Below are 20,330 nucleotides of genomic sequence, written 5' to 3'. Positions count from 1 at the left end.
AATTATTTTCTTTATACTACTAGCTGACTGAAATGGGACAAATTCAATATTAAAAGCTTTGAAATGAGACCTACTGAGTAGTGTAATTTGTTATTGGATGCTGGCCACACAAAACTGTAAAGGTCTCCTAACAATCTGTGCAGAACACCATATCTTCCTATGGTCTTTGGGGGGTAAAGGTTTTGGAGCCGCACTGCATACTTCCTCTCCTCCTATCTCTTGTTTTTCATTAAGGTTCATTTCTGGAACAGCGTATCACGTCGACACATCTGATCAGGAACAACAACAGTGCCACGGACATCACAGAGAGCGCCATGCACATCTGACAAGGAATTGCATAACGGAGTCTCGTGAAATAAACGTATTGCTTTCAAGCATCTCTCTGCTGTGTTGAAACAGACTGATACTGGCATAAAAGGCCTAGATTCGGTCCGTCAATGGTTGCCATTTGTTTCTGTTTTTCTACCCTAATTTTGGATGAAATGTGTTAATCTTTTCTGATCTTAGCTTAAGGCATGATCTTCTAAAGGTCCAATATGAATGGATTCAACCTGGGTGGGGACTAGTGTACATGTGACTTTGAATGTTATGCTTTTGAACGTTGACAGTTAACTAGAGAAAGTGGGAGGTAAGCACTCAGGGGGAAAACAAAGCAAAGCTGTCTTTTCAGAAAGAGAAGGCAAGTCAGAGGTTGTGTGTGGGTGTGTGTGGGTGTGTGTGTGTGAAACACAGTTCACACTGTGGATGGGCTGGGGATATTTATAAAGCCCACCAGGCATCATGTCTTGAGGTTAGGCTGAAAAATGTTGTTCCCAGATGGACTGTCTCAGGCGGATAATTTATTACTGAACTGCTTCCTCATAGGTTACGCAATGGTGCCACAGCTCTACTGAACTCTGCTGTCAGATCAGACTATCCTCTCCCTGCTGCCCTGCCAGCAGCCTGCCTTGATCAAGGTGAATCACAAGTGGGTCAAGGGGAAGAATCCTCATCTCAGTGCCCCGGGCATAAAAGGAGAGACCAGCTTAAAAAGCTTATGCACTCTCTCCAAAACACGCCATCCAAGTCACAACTGAGTGAGACACCAGATGTGAACTTTTGTGTGGACTTTTCTTGCCGTTTGTTACTATTAACAGGAACGTCTGCTGGAATAAAGAGGATGGTATAGTCAAACTGCACTTTCATTGCTAGCTTGGCTTGGAAAACCTCTCAATCCCTGGCAATGCAATATTCCATAAACATTGGCCTCTCTAGTCCACGGCCTGAGAGCTAGTCATATGGTTTGGAGGCAGCCTTTGTGAACTACACCTGAACCCATCTAAATGGAAACAGCCCAAATACACAGAGTGCGTCATGATGAAAGCATTTCCCTAAAGAGAGGAGAGGATGTGGGTTATCAAGCAGTGCAGGAGAAAAGAATAGCTATTTCCCAGAGGAGTGAGTCAGCATGCAGCTAAGATAGCTTTCTAGGCAGCAAAACCACTGTGGAAAAACACAATGATTACAGTGGTGATAATCAACCCACTTTGATCACCTTGGTACAGAACCTGAGGTTCCTTCCTTCCTTCCACCATTTGGACAGTCCACGTTGGTGCACATTACTGCAGCTACTGCTGCAAAGTGGTTAGGCTAGCATTCCCATATCCCCTATAAAGACAGAGAGGATAGGGTAGGAGAATGAGGCCTGTCCCAGATAGCTGAGCAGGTATCAGGCAACATACAGGAAAATGGAATCCAAAAGTGGATTTTAATTGTTCTCCAAAACCCTTGCACTAAACAAATGTACGCACATTTATAAGCTCCTGCATTAAAGAACACCCACACAAAGGCTGAGAGCTTACAATCTGTGGGTGGTCAAAACAGAGCAGCCATGTGCATCCTCCTACACATGATGGTCCACTGACAATGGAGTGGGACAATGAACATGTACACACACACACACACACACACACACACACACACACACACACACACACACACACACACACACACACACACACACACACACACAGTCTGCGCCTCACACAGAGGCTGAAAAGATCAATTGTCTGCTCAACACCTCGAAGTTGAAAGGTTGGCTGTGGAGGCCGTAATTAGCCTTCAAAGGGACAAATGAATCTTTTTCCAACCAGCTTTGGGCATGTTTGAGTTGGGCCCTGGAAGACCTTATCGTGTTATCCTGAACATTCTGAATACAGGTTAGTCTGCACCACTAATGAGAAGCCATTCTAATTGTAGGACGCCTCCCACAGCTTGGCCAATGGGATTTGGTTTTTAGAGCACTTATTATTTCATATTAGAGATGATTTTTGTTCAAGTCATTTAATTTTGTGACAACATTCTATGCTATAATTTCAGTGCTCTTAATGTAGTCCCTGAGGTCAGATAATACACCCAGATCTACAGAGTTTTTACAGGAATAAAGCCCAAATGAATGATGCACTGTAACGATGTGCACTGAGAGTCTGGAAGCAAGGTCATGGAGTGAGTGTTTAAATAAATAAATGCAACATAATACAAAACAAGAAACTCAAACAGCACACAGACATGAAACAGAAACATAAACAATGATGCCTGGGGAAGGAACCAAAGGGAGTGACATATATAGGACAGGTAATCAAGGAAGTGATGGAGTCCAGGTGAGTGTCATAATGCGCGTAATGATGGTGACAGGTGTGCGCCATAACGAGCAGCCTGGTGACCTAGAGGCCGGAGAGGGAGCACATGTGACATGCACATCACGGTAATATACACTCTTAGAAAAAAAGGTGCTATCTAGAATCTAAAAGGGTTCTTCGGCTGTCCCCATAGGGGAACCCTTTGAAAAAGCTTTTTGGTTCCAGGTAGAACCCTTTTGGTTACCATGTAAAAAACCTTTCCACAGAGGGTTCTACATGGAACCAAAAAGGGTTCTCCTATGGGAATAGCCGAAGAACCCTTTTGGAACCCTTTTTTCTAAGAGTGTACAGTAGGTTCAAACAATCTGATCTGGATTTGATATTCACTCAAATACAAACAAATTATCCTCAACTCTTTATGACACAGTAATCAACCAGTTGTACTGTATGGCAAATTAAGAATTTCCACCCATGTGGACGTGTCCCAATCTAACTTGCCAGTGGGATGAGTTTGTGTCTTCCATAGCTTCATAACTACTCTGACTGACATTTCTTTACTGAGCCTGAGCCAGGCTGGGATGAGCCAGACTGGACTGGGATTGAACTTAGTCATGGAATTCCAACATCTGGCTTGTATCTGCAGCTTACGGTCATTTGGATGCAGTTGATGGTTTCCAGTAGATTCACAAAGGCTGAATTGTTCTGGGTTTTGGGCCTTGTCTGCCTCAGGCTCCGAGGGTGCGGTGCTCTGGCGCCTGACAGCCACAGCTGGGCCTGCCTGTCAAATACTCTTGTGACAGAGGAGAGGAACGACTTATCCCTAGCCTGAGAATGAGGAGAGTATGTGCAGGTCATCATATGATGGATAGGCCTCTGAGACAGATGGGATATCCAAGATATTTCACACCAACAGTACAGTCATTGTAAAATAATGGTTTTCCAAAGGTTTGTGCCTGAAATCATGCTTTTTCCAACAATGCAAACATATTTTGCTGATTGTGTCTATTGAGCACAGCCAAATGAAATCACTCTGCAGCACAACTATTAAAGGGACTCATAATGATGAAAACTTCCTGTACTCAACTTGGCCACACTCTAGCCCCTCCTCCCTCAGCACAGTCCCACAATACGCTGTCAGTTTGACAATTGGGTTCAACACCAGGTCAAGCTCTGGGTTTGACAGTGGGCCAACCAGTCTTCAACGGGAGTTCAGCAGACAGTTTTCCACAAAGAGCTCGCTCACACAGAGGGGATTCTGGCTTATTGGCCTTTCCTATTTAACCATCCTGGCTGGAATTAGTGCCATCTCTCTCACAGTTCAAACCATTTGGCTGTTTTTACAGGCTACAGACACAAATATAATTTACAGTATTATAGTGTCAAAGAAGTTCCTTTTTCCTGGAGCAAACAGTTCCGTCTAGTTCCTGTGCAGAGTTTATGAGATCATGCTGTCCTTTTGTATTTATCATGTATCATCCCTCAGCGACAATCTGTGTGATTCATTGAGATGTTAGCAACATGTTATCTGTATAATTTGTGGGACAATGTGGGGCAATTTTTTATGTGTATAAGTATGTACACATGCATGTTTGTTTTTCGGTCTGCATTTTTCAAAGTTAACCAGATTGATTATAAGGTTTCTATGTTTATTTGTGTTTGTCTGTCTGTGTTGAGCTCATGTTTGTGTGAGTGTGTGCTGGGTGCAGTGCACGTACAGTATTGCTGTGTTCCTGTGTATGTGCTGGTGTACAATGCGGGCTGTGCTGGTTGACTGGGGAGCACTGACTGAGGGACATGGATCCTGCACATTGAGTGTGTGAACTTTGGCTGAACCCTTGGGTGTACTGTTACAGGCACGCTCTAACAACCTCGCCCCGATGACCCGGCTCGCGACTGCACAGTTCACGGGGAGGTCCTCTCCTCACGCACAGCCTCCCCCCCCCCCCACTCCCCACCCCCTTTCAGTTCCCTCAACACCCTCCTTCACCTCTCTACCCTCGCTCACCCCTAAACCTCCGTGCTCTGTTCTGTTCCTCACTCCCTTTCTTTTCCCTCTTTCTCTCTCCACCATGCCGTAGTCAACAAGACAGGAACAGTCTCTCTGTTGGCACCTCAGGAAGACGGCTCCTACAGACATGCAAATGTAGAACAAATTGCTTTACATACCAGCCACCTTGTGTTATAACTCAACCACACAGTTCAGACTCATAAAACACATTTCACCAAGTTCATGTTACTGACACAGACAAAATGACTTGAAGTTTGTATTCTGTATTTTGATATTGAGCAATGTTCATTGCTGTTATGATGCATACTAAGGACAGAATTACTGTAATATACAGTAGATATGCCTAAACTAGAACCAGATGAATGTAGAACTTCCTGCTGCCTGGACATTGTCTATATGAAGGCTAAGTAGGCACATCTCACTGGCGCCACCTATATAGGCTCACCCATTCGTACCAGGTGCTTGTGTCAAGAGGCATTTCATAAGAGAAACTGAACTCCTATCTGCAAAAAGTCAATGTTCACTATTGTTACAGTAAGCCCTACTCCTTCAGCATGTGTAGGCCATGTCACACTGCTGAATAGAGTATTGTATATTTTGTTCTCTATGCATCAACCAAAGTTTTCAAAATCTACTTCACAACCTTTCGATGTTTGAAAGAGACAGAACATTTGATGACATTTCAATATGATCAAATGTATTATACAATGCAATGTAGTCACATATTTTACCTTGACACAACTGACCCAGATGATAGCGTAGAGATATGCTCTGTTTCCCAGGTTGGAGCTTTAATGCTTTATTTAATTTTATTTATTTAACCTTTATTTAACTAGGCAATTCAGTTAAGAACAAATTCTTATTTACAATGACAGCCTACCCCGGCAAACCCTCTCCTAACCTGATCATAGTCTTATGAAGCGAAACTATGTAAAACAACGTAAACTACTTTAAATAGACTACAATGACAGTATCATCACATTTCCCAGCCTATAGGACCAAAACAACCAAGGGCTGTGATGTTGAAATGACCTAGGACTCATTGACCAAGAGAAAAGCAACGTCATCTTATCCTGAGCAATCAACATGCATGGGGACTCTGACCTGTGTGTTCAGACCTGCTCTTTTTCTACAGAATGAACATATTTTTTGCTGTCTCAGTCAATGCTAATGTAAGCAACAGGGTGGCGGGGCGGCAGGTAGCCTAGTGGTTAGAGCGTTGAGCCAGTAACCGAAAGGTTGCTAGATTGAATCCCCAAGCTGACAAGGTAAAAAATCTGTTGTTCTGACCCTGAACAAGGCAGTTAACCCACTGTTCCTAGGCTGTCATTGTAAATAAGAATTTGTTCTTAACTGACTTGCCTAGTTAAATAAAGGTGAAATAAAATAAAAAATTGTTCCTGAAAGCAAAGGACACAGGATGCTGCTGATGGGAGCTGTCCTCATAGGAGACCCCTTTGAAAAACCCTTTTTGGTTCCAGGTAGAACCCTTTTGAGTCCCTTGCAGAGCCCTTCAAACAGAGGGTTCTACATGAAGCCCAAAAGGGTTCTACCTGTAACCAAAAAGGGGTTCTACCTGGAGTCTAAAAGGGTTATCCTATGGGGACAGCCGAAGAACCCTTTTGGAACCCTTTTTTCTAAGAGGGTAATATTGAAAGGGAATGACAGGTGGTCCAGGTGGAGACATGACTGTTACAGATGGACACAGAGACTCCAGAGGTCTTTGATTTAGACAAATGAGAGACAATCTATCATTCGTCACTCACAGAACCAACAATGAGTCAGGGCCCAGAGATAGCCAACTAATCAGGCAGTTTACACAGACAGCCCAGCATGTGTCCTTTGAGTGGATAAGTGGGCCCTCCCATTATGTTAAGAGTAAAGGCTCTACCAGGGGGGTGGGGAAAGGTTGTCAGGGAGTTAATGAGTTGAGTGATGGGCTGATCAGGGATTGGAGGGTTAAGCTATATGACAGGACACATGACACATATTGAAAGAGATTGAAGACTTGTAGATTTATGAAGTGTTTGTTAATCACCAATCACCTCATATGGCCATCAGGATACACAATGGATTCTGGGCCTACTGTAGGTAGGGAGTTGACAGGTTTTCCAACCTGCTTTTTCCCCTGGCCAATTATAGTACTTTTCAACCGTTACTGCACATTTTAAAATTGCCCTATGAATGATGTGTGGATATGGCAGTATAATACTGCATAATAAAATGCTTCTCAGCAGTAACTCTTTTACAACTACTGCCATTTGGTATCATTTTTTAACCTTTATTTAACCAGGTAGGCCAGTTGAGAACAAGTTCTCATTTACAACTGCGACCTGGCCAAGATAAAGCAAAGCCGTGCAACAAAAACAACAACAACACAGAGTTACACATAAAGAAACGTACAGTCAACAACACAAAAGAGGAGCAATAGAGAACAAAAGAGGAAAGCCCCCCCCCACACACCCACTTGTGCTGTGTCATGTCATACCTGGACCACCTATTGAGACGTGCCTTTTGTTAAGTAAATCAGGTGATAAATGAGGTAAAATGTAGGCTGGAGTAGTACTTTAAGGTAAACTAATTTCCTTTATTATCAAACAATTTCAGCCAAAAGAAACTTTACCCCCCCACCCTACTCTTCCCATGTCAATACAATATGGCTCCTGTAAAAGGATATATAAATAGTTTCAGCTTTTCTATTGCAAGTAACTGGAACCTTTACTGAGGGGGGAACAGGAATGGGAGCTTTGGAAACAGACTCTTATGTGTCAAGCAGATATTTATTGGTTGTAGTGGCTCCCCACCCTCTTGACCCCCAGCATGAACTTCCCTTACCCAGGGTGAGCCCCCATCCCCCACACAGCCCAGAGGACTCCTGCTGGAAATGGGTTTGTGTTACAGGGCCCCTGGGGGACTCCCTGCCGGGGATGGAGGCTGTCAAGAGCAGGCCCCCTCAGCCTCGGACAGCTCCTCCACTCTCACAGAGTCAGCGAGGGAAAGACGTGAACTTGGGATGACCCCGCCAAGCAATGCCCCCGTTGGGTTCATCCACAGGCCACAGCTCCAGTTCCTCTCACCCCTATGTTTTCCTGCTCTTCTCTTTTTTTGGTTTGTTTTTCCAACTAGGCCAATACATTTTCTAGAGCAGAATCGAACCCCCTCCTCCACTACCACCACCCCCACACCCCCACTCCATGTCACCTAGTTAGCTCTCTTTACTCCTCTCTTAGGAAGACGAGAGCCCTTTCAAGTTTATAGCCCCTCCACTCCACTTCCTTACCCCCACATCCTGATGGTGAGGGGATTGTGAGTGCATGTGGAGCAGTGGAGGCTGCTGAGGGGAGGACGGCTCATAATAATGGCTGGAACAGAGCAAATGGAATGGCATCACATCAAACACATGGAAACCATGTGTTTGATGTATTTGATACCATTCCACCTATTCGGCTCCAGCCATTACCACGAGCCTGTCCTCCCCAATTAAGGTGACACCAACCTCCTGTGATGTGGAGTGTGTGTCTGTGCATGCTTGTATGCCTGCATGTGTACATGCAAGAAATTGGAGAGAAGAGAGGGAGAGAGATAGCTGGATGTTAAACAGTGAGGGATGAAGAATGAGGTGTTAGTCCATTCCAGCTGTTTACCATAGATCTCAAATAAGTGATGCAGCATGGAGTAGTTTTAGTCTTGCTAACAAAGGTGATGCAAGTTATATAGGGGCATTATAAAGGAACTGGAATGGTAATACACACAAATCATAAACATGTGGATTCCACTCACCACCTTTCTCACTCTATCTGCATATTTTTAAAAGATTAGGAGGTATTGTAAAAGTTTATCAATGCTGTCTTTGTGTCATTAGTAGTATCTAAGGATTGTAGCGGTTTCTCTTTTACTCACTCAGGACTTATGGGTGTAAACACAAGTAAAACTGGGAGAAACCTGGGAATGGCTGGAGAATCTAAACTGCAGTGCAGTACTGAGTGTTCCAATACCCATAGCAGACAAGCAAATAAAGTAGCATACTTTTCTATTTAGGCCAAGAAGCCATAAACCCAGAGACTGAGAGGCTGGCGGGATGCGAGCAAGCAGCAGTTGGCAGAGTGAAGCTGTGAGCTGGGATGGGCTGGCCTTTTCACATCAATTAGATCGAATAGAGCCCATGACGCTAGGCACCCTCACCTTAGTCGTCCTCATTTATAAAATTAGTGGGGAAGCTAGATTGATTTATACATCTTAAAATTCCTTCCTGAAAATTTGATTTCTAAATAAGGAATTTTAACAAGGGAGACCAATTTCTTGGCTGGAAGTTTTATTTTTTCCCTTCAAAAAGCAGGGAGCACTTGGTGTGTTAGAAGGAAATAAGTGAATTTCTCACAATATTAAATAGATGGATGTATTGTATTGGAAACACATACGAAATAAAGGTTTTTCCTACTTCATAGCCTATTGTTAAAATCTACGTCATCAAGGAATTCTAGAAATGTACATAAAAAACACCGTTTTCAACAAACTGTAGTTGTCAACATAATTTTTTTACTAGTCTAGCTTGAACTAGAACATAAGTCTTGCGTAATTTTGTTATATGCTCTATACCATTTATGTTTACATAGTCTGTCCATGAGAGATTCTTTTTTGACTGAACAATTTACAACGGATCAAAAGTCTGCTGCGCAACTGACACAAGAAGGGGGAAAATGTGTTTTTTGCTCCCTCTTGTGGTATGATGGTAAAGGCACAACTGTTTGAGTTGCATTACAAGTGTCAGCGAAGTGACAAGATGTGTCATTAACTGGACTGCACAAAATGGCTGCATCATAATAGTGAATTGTGGTAGGATTGCTATTTTTCCTACATAGTGACAATAGTATTGACCATGTTGGTACTATAATCAGAGAATACACATTAAAAGATCTAGTGTGTGTTGGTGGAGTGGATAATACTTTAATCTCAGATTAATATCTCAGCCAGGTCAAATAGTCCCATTATACACATCACTGGAAGCCTGTAACAATTTCCTTCATTGTGTCATTAGAGGGTAGATGGGGGGTAAATGAGGACCCAGGAGGGCAAAGGCAAGCCAAGTCTCCACCACCCTCAGTGGGGCAGAGTAAACCGGAAACATACGGTTTTCAAGGATACAGTATCTTCTACCTAGCTTCCTTTTACCCTGAAATCGGATGTGGGTACGCTGCTCAGGCATTTATTTTACGTCTGCTAAACAAGTTTGTCTCCACATTCTAATTGATAGATAAAACATGGATTTTCAGGCGAGCTAGCCTATTCTGCTTTTACATACACATTATATTTGAAATTGTGTGTATTCCTTTGGAGGGACTGAATCCAAACCTGGAGCTGTAATTGTTCTATGATCATTCTGTCAACACAAGTACTGTATCATTACAATTTACCATATGCCATTCCTTCAATGCCACAGTGCCCTCCAGTGGTGGGAATGAGCACTGCCTTTTATGAGCCAAACTCCAGGCTAAAGCTAACCCCTTATGTGTAATGGAAATTCTCTTAAAGAACATGGCAATTATTATCTACATGAATCAAGAAAGCAAACATGCTTTCATAATTGAGTATAATTTGGTTGGGCATTTAATTCTCCATTTTGCAGTGCATCAGTGTTGGGGAGTATACTTAATCTATATAACTACTCGTTTACTATATTTTTCAAGTAACTTGATGGTATAGTTGACATTTTTACATTTACATTTTAGTCATTTAGCAGACGCTCTTATCCTGAGCGACTTACAGTAGTGAATGCATACATTTCATTTCATGCATTTTTTTTTTGTACTGCAGTGCATGACCTAATTTCAAAATCATGTTCCTAATTTGGTATACATCTAGGATACCTGTATTGTTGTTTTAGCTTAGTACCTTCAGAGTAGTGTAGTGCAGTCCTAGTACTAGATCACTAGATGGCAATCTACTACCTGCTACTGTAAATCACCTATGTTGGGCAAAACTGCAAAGAGATGCCACTCTAAATGTGGTATGATTACTAATCACATTTCTTTTCTCAATGTCATCATAATACATGTCATGTCATAGCCTATAAACACATGCTGCAGATTATGTTTATGTAATATTTACATAATGATAATATCTAAATTCCCACATAAGCATGATTCACTTATGGTAGATGATTGTCTGAACATAATATATTACTCTGACATGTATGTATTTTATATATTTTACACATAGACTTTGCATGTCTGAGATTGGTACTTATGACTGAGACTTGACCTTCACTAGGAGGTATCCATCAGTGAACAAATAAAAAAACTGTTCCCTCGACTTTTCACACCAATAATAACATTGTCTGTTATTGATGTTTCAATCGGGATCCACGCCCACCATGTCATACCCTCTCTCTTTTCCCCCATCCTCTCAGCCTACACACTGAAGTAAAGTCAGAGGAGTTAAACAGTTTGGGGATTAATTGTCTTTTCATGCATTATCCACTTTGCCATATATCAAAACAAAGTCCTGTCTTGTGAAATGTAGTCTCATAGCTTGTCATATCCTTATTATGATGTGATGTGACAACCAATTCAGTTGAGTCAGTCAGTGCCTTGCTTATAAGGCTCTGCTGCACACAGGCTTTAGATTGAACAAAATCTGACAAATAGTATAGTATACCCACATACAGTAAGTGAGATCTATAGAAATACTACCTAAAAGATTCTTTCTCTGAACAGTAGACAGCCATATCCTTTACAGGTATGTCTATGGTTGTGAGTAACAATCTTTGCCTTTATACTGTTTCATTCCTATGTTGTATTCAATAAACATGAGAGCTCAACATTTACATAACCTAACATAACCTAATGGCCACCACTCAATGACATTGCAACATTGTGATGGTTTAAACTACATTGATTCATCTGTATTTGCACACAGACCTATCTATGAGCTTCAACATGGTCACTTTGAAATTATTACGCTACCTTTCCCATTCTCTGCACAAGTCAAGACATCTTGAAGTTATGCATTTTGGGGGGGAATTAGCCCATGCACTCACAGGGGATGTGCCATTCTGCATTATTCTCTGATTTGAGAGGACCAGTGCCAGAGTGTGAAGACCTTCCTAAAGATGCTGTATCTTAATTCGAGCCAGTTTCACAAAGCAGGAAAATAATCCTGCAGCAACAGGACATGTGAATTGTTATGTGGATTATAATAATGGGTTTTTTTTTAGGGGTTGATACATTTTTTTGTTAGGGCAAATCAAGTCAAAAAGTGGAAATTACAAACTTTAGAAGCCTTTTTAAACCTTGAATACACTACAAGTTTGCATTTCCTGCTGTTTCCTGCAACAACAGGATGATCAAATTAAGTTACAGCATCTGTAAATACATGAATGAATAATTGAATATGTCTGCACAAATACCATCTGAAAGGAGGGCATGACATGCTAAAAGCCAGTGATGAGGTAGGAAGAGAGAAAGAGGGAGATAGAAAGAGTGTGTGAGAGGGAGACTGTGTAGATACGGTTATTTCTAACTTCTGCCTCTTTTGACCTTCTTGAAACATGAACTCTTAATGGACTCTTTATGCTTTCTAAAACATTCAGTGTCTCACAACTTTACAGTTGGAGCATGCAAACTATCCATCTGTGCAAAATATGAAGATTAAAACATGTAAATATAATCTGATAGATTCAGATTATTCAGGATTGATGGTGGAGAGTGGTATGGAAGTGGACATCAGAACAAAACAACCAATAGCAGCACAGAATTTTGTCAATTCTGATTTCACAGCCAGTCAGAAAATAAAACTATTGTGCTGTCTCCATCTGAAAGGACACCTTGTTCTGTCTGCCTAAGGGCAGCTGGCTGGGAATACTGAACATGCATCCAGTGTCTCTATCTCTCTCACATTATTACCTTGGAATTAGTGTCATTATTGGCTCTAAACTGAAATGACCCCCCTGACAAAATCATTAGGGAAAGTATTGTTCTCTATGTCCCTCTCGCCAAGGTCTCAATGTTAAACTTCCCAAAGATTGCGGTTTCCCTCCTCTCTGATGGAATCAGGATATATACATCCAGAGCTAACAACCATACACATACACGGTTCACATACATTTGATACTGCCATCCCACATTGTTTATGAAAATGTATAACACTCCAAAATATACCGTAACCTTAAAGATCTATATTTATTAAATACAATAAATCCTACAGAAAGTCAAAATCCACCTCATAACATTCTCATAATACAATGGCAGCTGAAGTTAGTGAACAATGTTTTCCCTGAATGAGATAGCAGGAGACAGCAGGATGAGTTGCTGCCATTGCTTTGTTGTCACATTGCTAATTTCTGTAAAGACAGAAATGTTTCAGCACTGCAGTATTACAGTTTTTCAGGGAAAAGTCTACACAGTTGGTAAATAATCTTATTCTTTGTCTGGATCTTCTCTTCACCTTTGGTCTGTGTGCTTCTTCACCTGAAGTCCATTGAGGTTCTCCCAGATAGATGTTGATAAATCCAGACAGATGTGGAAACCAGCATGCCTCCCAACCAGTCGTGTGCTGGCGCTCCCTCCTGCCAATCCCAGCCATGCCTGTGGCCATGGTGATGGAGCACACCATCTGCTTCAACCCTCCACATTTGGACCTCTGGAGCCCCTCCCCTACCCCCCCTCTACACCCTCCCCTACACCCCCTTTATAGGCTGGAGCCCCTCCCCTACATCACCTCTGTAAGCTCCATCAGCACAGGACAGATTTATGGAGAGATACAGATGAAAATAAAGATTGACCGTGTTAATACTGTAATGTTATTGAAGTCATGTTTAACCTGCATGGAAAGCATAAGCCGAATTGGTTGATAAAAACAACATGAATACATAATTTCACTGTAATTGATTCTTTATGTAAATCACTTATTGATTGTGGCATCATAACCTATATTTTACAGCTACTAAGACAGTGGTCCTCTCAAACAAAGTCCTGTTGTCCTTTGGTGGCTTGCTTCGGTCCATTATTCTAGACCCTTGTGTCCACCCCCTATAGTACTTCCCTTTCCAGGACCAAGTACAAAGCATTAATTGCACTTGACTCATGTGGATTCGGTTAAGTAGTACAAACACGGCTGACCTTTTCCAGGTAACTGTCTTCGCCTCATTGTGAGTGTATCCCAGGGCTGGAGTGCAGACAAACAGTGAAGGTTTGCTTGAGGGGCTAGAGGGATACACATGTTGATTAATTAGAATTCATACAGACAGAGAGAGGGAGAGAGAGAGCGCTGTTGGGTAAACAGAAGGGGCGGTCCAGTGATTGAAGCATAGAAACAGACAAATATACTGTGGCTCCAAGTCGCCTCCAACCTCATATTGCTTATATAGTTCATATTGACTTTGCACTTTATTGCTGGCTCAACACAATGTCTCTTCAAAGTTTAAGTAGGCCATATGGAAACCTATATATATTTATAGAATGTCACTAAAACAGTGTGTTCACTGTTCAGTTTGATGTATTTTGTTGGGTACTTTATATGATATCATAGTTTTTCACGACAAAGGACTATTCAGGACTATGCAATTAATCAACGGTTTAATGGGGTTAAATCCCTCAAATAAAGGTTTTATGTTAAATAACAACTGCCTCAAGACAAAACACTAAGGAGTCACCTTTCTCCCTTCACTCACCTTGTTAACTTTAGATGGCCTTAACTACAGACAGAAGGCCCATTTATACCTGGTTCTAACATGCGTCTTTTGTCCTGATATTGTCCTGATCTTATCCTGATCTTGTCTGTTTACACTTATAAGATCTGATCACAATCAGATCACAATATGTCTTTTAATCATCTACACCTGTCTAAAAATGTGGGCTTAATCAGAATGTGGACAAGATCAGGACAAAGGACACCTGTAAATGGGGCTTAATATCACTTGGTTATCAGTGTCTTGGTGGTATTTTGTATAAAGGATTGTGACAGGAATTTCAATAATGGGTAATAAATTGACCTCGTTAAGGGCTCTATTCAATCAGTGTCAGAGGAAGACCCAAGAAATTGTCAAAGACTCCAGTCACCCAAGTCATAGACTGTTCTCTCTGTTACCGCAAGGCAAGCGGTACCAGCGCACCAAGTCTAGGACCAAAAGCTCCTTAAAAGCTTCTTCCCCCAAGCCATAAGACTGCTGAACAACTAATAAAATGTCCACCAGGACTATTGACATTAACCCCCCCCCCCCCTTTGTTTTTACACTGCTGCTACTCGCTGTTTGTTATCTATGCATAGTCACTTTACAGATCACCTCGACTAACCTGTGCTCCCGCACATTGACTCGGTACCAGTACCCCGTTCTTTTTGATGGGGTGAAAGGGTTGAGTTGCTATTCTGTGTAATCACCATTCCCTATGTCTAGAAGCAGACAAGACACTGTCTGTTTTGGTGCAATGGATATGCAGTTAGCCAACTGAATGCTTGGATGCTCATCACTAGGTCTTCCTCTCAAAGACTGAGGCATGTGTGTTGCTATTCTTAGATTTTTGTGGTCAGACAGCTAGGGATGTATCTCTGTCAATGTCCCTTATACTAGTTGTTAACGTGACACAAACACAAATCAGGACAGATAATGAGGCTGTGATATGACACTTTAGCTTCTCAGGGGCTGACAATCATTATATGGTCAAATACAGTTGAAGTGAGAAGTTTACATACACTTAAGTTGGAGTCATTAAAACTCGTTTTTCAACCACTCCACAAATTTCTTGTTAACAAACTGTAGTTTTGGCAAGTCAGTTAGGAAATCTACTTTGTGCATGACACAAGTCATTTTTCCAACAATTGTTTACAGACAGATTATTTCACTTATAATTCACTGTATTACAATTCCAGCGGGTCAGAAGTTTACATACTGTCACGTCCTGACCTGAGAGAGACGGTTTGTTTCTCTATGTGGTTAGGTCAGGGTGTGGGGTGGGCATTCTATGGTGTCTATTTATTTGTGTTGAGCCAAGTATGGTTCCTAATCAGAGGCAGCTGTCTATCGTTGTCTCTGATTAGGAATCATACTTAGGTAGCCTTTCCCCACCGGTAGTTGTGGGATCTTCATTTTGTACTGCTTGTTATAGCCTGCAAGACGTGACGGTCGTTTGTCATTGTTTATTCTTTTGTTGAAGTGTTCTGTCTAAATAAATTCAAGATGAACACGTACCACGCTGTACCTTGGTCTAATCCTTTGGACGATCGTTACACATACACTAAGTTGACTGGGCCTTTAAAACCTGTTAGGGATAGGGGGCAGTATTTTCACGTTCGGATGAAAAGCGTACCCAGAGTAAACTGCCTGCTACTCGGGCCCAGAGTCAAATATTTGCATTTTACTAGTAGATTTGGATAGAAAACACTGAAGTTTCTAAAACTGTTTGAATGATGTCTGTGAGTATAGCAGAACTCATATGGCAGGCAAAAACCTGAGAAAAATCCAACCAGGAAGTGGGAAATCTGAGGATTGTAGTTTTTCTATCTAATCCCTATCGAAATTACAGTGTCTGTGGGGTCATATTGCACTTCCTAAGGCTTCCACTAGATGTCAACAGTCTTTAGAACCTTGTTTCATGCTTCTACTGTTACTGGGCAGAGAATAAGAGCCCAGTCAATCAGTGGACTGCCTGGGACCAGTGAGTTGTTTACTGCGCCGTCACGCAGGTGCGCTGCTCCTTCTTTTTCCTCTGTAATGAATGCGCTATTGTCCGGTTGGAATATTATCAAAGATTTATGTTAAAAAGACCCTAAGGATTGATTGTAAACATCGTTTCACATGTTTCTACAAACGGTAATGGAACATTTTGACTTTTTGTCTCTGGTTTTACGCTCGCGCATTCTGCCTTTGGATAGGGATCTGAACAAAAGGAGGTATTTGGACATAAATATGGAGTTTTTCGAACAAAAATAAAATTTCTTGTGGAGGTGGGAGTCCTGGGAGTGCATTCCGACAAAGATCAGCAAAGGTAAGTGAAGATTTGTAATACTAATTCTGATTTTAGTTGACTCCAGAACTTGGCAGGTAACTGTATTGCTTGCTTTGATGGCTGAGCTCTGTACTCAGAATATTGAATAATGTGCTTTCGCCGAAAAGCTATTTTGAAATCTGACACAGCGGTTGCATTAAGGAGAAGTGTATCTATAATTCTTTCTATAACTGTTTTAAAGTATAGCAACGTTTATGATGAGTATTTTTGTAAATTGATGTGCTCCTTCACCGGAGGTTTTGGGAGGCAATACATTTTCTGAACATCACGCGCCAATGTAAAATGGGTTTTTTGGATATAAATATGAACTTTATCGAACAAAACATACATGTATTGTGTAACATTGAGTCCTGGTAGTGTCATCTGATGAAGATCGTCAAAGGTTAGGGATTAATTTTAGCTGTATTTCTGGTTTTTGTGATGCCTCTCCTTGCTTGGAAAATGGCTGTGTGGTTTTTCTTGTGAAGTTGATGTCCTAACATAATCTAATGTTATGCTTTCGCCGTAAAGCCGTTTTGAAATTGGACAATGTGGTTGGATTAACGAGAAGATTATCTTTAAAATGGTGTATAATAGTAGTATGTTTGAGAAAATTGAATGATGAGATTTTTGCTGTTTTGTATTTCGCGCCCTGCTATTACATTGGCTGTTGGCGAGGGGTTCCGCAAGCGGAGTGAGTGTATGTACACTTCTGACCCAGTGGGAATGTGATGAAAGAAGTAAAAGCTGAATTTAGTAATTCTGTCTACTATTATTCGCTAGAAGCCTGTGTTTCAGACATAAGGAAGTGGATGGCTGCAAACTTTCTACTTTTAAACTCGGACAAAACAGAGATGCTTGTTCTAGGTCCCAAGAAACAAAGAGATCTTCTGTTGAATCTGACAATTAATCTGGATGGTTGTACAGTCGTCTCAAATAAAACTGTGAAGGACCTCGGCGTTACTCTGGACCCTGATCTCTCTTTTGAAGAACATATCAAGACTGTTTCAAGGACAGCTTTTTTCCATCTACGTAACATTGCAAAAATCAGAAACTTTCTGTCCAAAAATGACGCAGAAAAATTAATCCATGCTTTTGTTACTTCTAGGCTGGACTACTGCAATGCTCTACTTTCCGGCTAACCGGATAAAGCACTAAACAAACTTCAGTTAGTGCTAAATACGGCTGCTAGAATCCTGACTAGAACCAAAAAATTTGATCATATTACTCCAGTGCTAGCCTCCCTACACTGGCTTCCTGTTAAGGCAAGGGCTGATTTCAAGGTTTTACTGCTAACCTACAAAGCATTACATGGGCTTTGATCCTGCCGTACATACCTACACGTACGCTACGGTCACAAGACGCAGGCCTCCTAATTGTCCCTAGAATTTCTAAGCAAATGGATGGAGGTAGGGCTTTCTCCTATAGACCTCCATTTTTATGGAATGGTCTGCCTACCCATGTGAGAGACGTAGACTCAGTCTCAACCTTTAAGTCTTTACTGAAGACTTATCTCTTCAGTAGGTCCTATGATTAAGTATAGTCTGGCCCAGGGGTGTGAAGGTGAACGGAAAGGCTGGAGCAACGAACCGACCTTGCTGTCTCTGCCTTGCCGGTTCCCCTCTCTCCACTGGGATTCTCTGCCTCTAACCCTATTACAGGGGCTGAGTCACTGGCTTACTGGTGTTCTTCCATGCCGTCCATGGGAGGGGTGCGTCACTTGAGTGGGTTGAGTCACTAACGTGGTCTTCCTGTCTGGGTTGGCGCCCCCCCCCCTTTGGTTGTGCCGTGGCGGAGATCTTTGTGGGCTATACTCGACCTTGTCTTAGGACGGTAAGTTGGTGGTTGGAGACATCCCTCTAGTGGTGTGGGGGCTGTGCTTTGGCAAAGTGGGTGGGGTTATATCCTGCCTGTTTGGCCCTGTCCGGGGGTATCATCGGATGGGGCCACAGTGTCTTCTGATCCCTCCTGTCTCAGCCTCCAGTATTTATGCTGCAGTAGTTTATGTGTCGGGGGGCTAGGGTCAGTCTGTTACATCTGGAGTATTTCTCTTGTCTTATCCGGTGTCCTGTGTGAATTTAAATATGCTCTTTCTAATTCTCTCTTTCTCTCTTTCTTTCTTTCTCTCGGAGGACCTGAGCCCTAGGACCATGCCTCAGGACTACCTGGCATGATGACTCCTTGCTGTGCCCAGTCCACCTGGCCATGCTGCTGCTCCAGTTTCAACTGTTCTGCCTGCGGCTACGGAACCCTGACCTGTTCACCGGACGTGCTTGTTGCACCCTCGACAACTACTATGATTATTATTATTTGACCATGCTGGTCATTTATGAACATTTTAACATCTTGACCATGTTCTGTTATAATATCCACCCGGCACAGCCAGAAGAGGACTGGCCACCCCTCATAGCCTGGTTCCTCTCTAGGTTTCTTCCTAGGTTTTTGGCCTTTCTAGGGAGTTTTTCCTAGGGAGTTTTTCCTAGCCACCGCGCTTCTTTCACATGCATTGCTTGCTGTTTGGGGTTTTAGGCTGGGTTTCTGTACAGCACTTTGAAATTTCAGCTGATGTACGTAGGGCTATATAAATAAATTTGATTTGATTTGATTTGACATTTCACATTCTTAAATAAAGTGGTGATCCTAACTAACCTAAGACAGGGAATTTTTACTATGTTTAAATGTCAGGAATTGTGAAAAACTGAGTTTAAATGTATATTTAAGGTGTATGTAAACTTCCGACTTCAACTGTATTTTGACCTCAGGATCGACCAACATTTTCTTTTCATCTCCTTACCTTAAGCTCCAGAGTTGAAACCACCCGTGTCCTTGTGCACACAGGCCAGTCTTAGTGTAACAGTACTCCTTCCATCCCTCTCCTCGCCTCGAACCAGGGACGCTCTGCACACATCAACAACTGCCTCCCACGAAGCATCGTTACCCATCGCTCCAAAAAAGCCGCTGCCCTTGCAGAGCAAGGGGAACAATGACTTCAAGGTCTCAGAGCGAGTGACGTCACCGATTGAAACGCTATTAGCGCGCACCCTGCTAACTAGCTAGCCATTTCACACCGGTTACATTAGGTGAAGCTAAGTATGAGGGGTGGCTCTTTTACCACAGCAACCTGACCCTCCTCCTTCACCTCCAATCCCACTGTGGGCCAGCAGGCCCAAACTTTCCTTTCACAGTGTTATCTGACTTCCTCCTTCAGCTGCTGAGTTTCCTGTCTTGGTTTCCAGGTCATAGGATGGATGACGGTGACTCGGACTGTTGGCAGCTTAGTCACTTCCAGTACATACAGTATAAGGGGTGAAAACATCAATTATACAGAATTTTATCAACTGCAATATTTTTCCATCTGAGAGACTCCGTTTTCAAGGTCATACAGAGAATGTGTGCTGTGCATATACTTGCAGGGACAATATAATATGTATGACCTTGCAAGATTGCGTAAAATGACTGAAAACAGAGATGATTGGATGTAAAATAATCTGTAATCTGAAATGATTAGTGTTGGAGTATCTATTGGTATGTGTGGAATAGAGGTCACTAGTGGCAGAAATACGTAATCCTTAATCTTGAAGGACATACTACTGTTTCTCTAATGCCAATATGGGGCCAAAAAAGGCTGATGCCAAAAAAGAGGCAATGAAAAAATGACCTTAGAAAACCTATTAGATCATATTATCTTGTAGAGGAGTCAGAGTTGTAGGAGGAATAGCAGAGGAG

This window comes from Salmo trutta, chromosome 14 (genome assembly GCF_901001165.1).
Source record: "Salmo trutta chromosome 14, fSalTru1.1, whole genome shotgun sequence".
Lineage (NCBI taxonomy): Eukaryota > Metazoa > Chordata > Actinopteri > Salmoniformes > Salmonidae > Salmo > Salmo trutta.
Note: the sequence above shows the minus strand (reverse complement) of the source record.